General features: G+C 23.3%; 1 protein-coding gene across 7 annotated transcripts in view; it reads right to left on the bottom strand.

The window, feature by feature from the left end:
- LOC124426353 (potassium voltage-gated channel protein eag) overlaps nt 1–2,500 on the bottom strand; it is an 84,421-nt gene that overhangs the window by 74,323 nt on the left and 7,598 nt on the right. The window lies entirely within an intron of this gene.

Below are 2,500 nucleotides of genomic sequence, written 5' to 3'. Positions count from 1 at the left end.
TTAACATGATTTACAATACAACGAACGAATGGAACTTCTTATCGAAAGAGAAGAAAAGAAAAAAAAAAAAACATAAGGTAAAGAAAGTGAAAAGAACGAAAAGAAACGAAAAAAAACTAAAAAAAAAAAAAGAAAAAAAAATAAAAAAAGAAAGAAAATTAAACGAAAAAAAGGAAGAAAGTTTATTTGTATCATCTTTATTGATCGATCGGCATGTAATATATTTTAAATATTATAAATTGAAAAAGAAAATATAAAACAAAACGAAAACGTAACATGAAACAATAAACGAAATGTACACACACACACACACACACACATATTGGTGATATTAGGAACATTTTATTTTTCATAAATGCAATTATTTTCTCTTCTCTTTTTTTTCTTTTTTCTTTTTTTTTTTTTTTTTTTTTTTTTTGTTACAAATATATTCTAAATTATTTTATTTTATAATTATAGATATATAAAATATTAAAAAGAATATATAAAGGAAAATAACGTAATAATAAAATATATATGAATTTTATATATATGTATTTATCAAATACAAAATATTAATCATATATTCATATATACATAAAATATATATAAAATATATATTAATATATTATATATATAATTTTATATATATATACCAGACAGCTTTCCTCACCACTTTGAATGACTACAAAAAGAAAAAGGGAGAAGAACAGAGAGAGAGAGAGAGAACGAGAGAGAAAGAGAGAGAGAGAGAGAGAGAGAATATATACGTATATGTTCGGAACTCGAAAGTTGTGGCACGATTTAAACTTGACAGTTCTGACATAACTCTTAACTCTGACGCGAGTATAATTATCCACATTTTCTGTTTCTGATAATTTCAAAGTTAGAAATACCTTACATTGAGAAAGATCTAATTTTCTTTCGGTTAATATGTTTCATTCGAAAATGATTAAACAACGACATATAATCGTTTCTTAGATTATCGAAAAATCGTTTCTTAGATTATCGAAAATGTTTTTTTTTTTATTTGCATGGGATAAAATTTGTAATAAATTGTAATAAATCTAACGTCGTACTATGCAAAATTATTTTCTAGTTTTCAATGTTTTTTTTTCTTTTTTGTATTTTTATTTTTTTTAACCCTAAGAAAAGGAAATAATATTATTCATAGAAGGGAGAAATAATTTTTAATATATTTGAAATATGTACTTATATAATATAAATTTTTATCTTTTGTAATATAATATATATATATATATTATTTTTAATATTTTATATAGTTATAATTATGAAAATAAAATAATATAAAATATTTCATATATTTGTAACCGAAAAAAAAGGAAAGAAAAAAAGAAAGAAAGTAGAATAATGAACTGCATTTATAAAAAATAAAATACTCCCGATATTATTCATATATTTATAAAATGAAACAAAATTTCAATTATTAAATATATGATTAAATATAAAAAATGGAATAAAATGTACATACATATATATATATATATATATTTTTTTTTTAAATATTTTACACGTAGATATTTATAAGGAAAAAAAAAAAAAATCATTTCAAATATTATCCAAATATTTATAATGAAACACAATAAATAGACAATCTATTTATTATATACGGATAATACAATCAGGAGAGAAAACGATTAATTTAATGTGGCAAGGAAAAGAAAAGAAAAGAAAAGAAAGAAGAAGAAAAAAAAAGAAAAAAAAAAAAGAATAAAAAGAGAGGAGTTGAAGGGTAGGGAGGGAAAAGGAGGGGAGCAAAAAAAAATCCTTTCCTCTTATAATAAGCTGAAATCCAAGCTGGATTCTAATTAACGTGCTAGGAAAGCGATACCCACTGACTGTTATTAAATCCCTTCGTTATCAAAAACGATAATTCCTTCGAGTGTGACTGGCGAACATAGGGAAGAGAAAAACGAGGTTGATCTTTGCCAACGCGGAAGAAAAAACTAACTGATCCAACATTCCAAACGAGATATTCCAATGGCTTTCTTATCGGGCTCATTAAGAGAACGTAATTACGAGAAAGAAAATAATAAAAATAATAATAATAATAATAATAATAATAATAATAATAATAATAATAATAATAAAAGAAAATAAAAAGAGAAAAGTAAAGAAATAAATCTCAAAAAAAAGACACCGAAGAAGAAACTCCATGTAACTTGTCACTTCATCTCCCTTTTTTTTTTCCCTTCTCTGACATTCTGACTAATGTATTTCACTTTTACACGCTTGCTTTATTAATTATATAAATAAACAAATAAAAGTGAAGAGAAAAGAAAAGACAATGAAGGCACTTTCGATTTCATTAAATAATTATTAAACAATTACTTTCATCGATAGTGTATAATAAACTCTCTCTCTCTCTCTCTCTCTCTCTCTCTCTCTCTCTCTTTCTCTCTCACTCTATCTCTCTGCCTTTTAAATCATGTTAATTCTATAAGTATAATATATAAAAAAAAACCACTTGTACGTGTCTTTCTTAGTAAAAAAAAAAAAA

This window comes from Vespa crabro, chromosome 8 (assembly GCF_910589235.1).
Source record: "Vespa crabro chromosome 8, iyVesCrab1.2, whole genome shotgun sequence".
NCBI classification, from domain to species: domain Eukaryota; kingdom Metazoa; phylum Arthropoda; class Insecta; order Hymenoptera; family Vespidae; genus Vespa; species Vespa crabro.
Note: the sequence above shows the minus strand (reverse complement) of the source record. Positions and strands in the feature narration are given on the sequence as shown.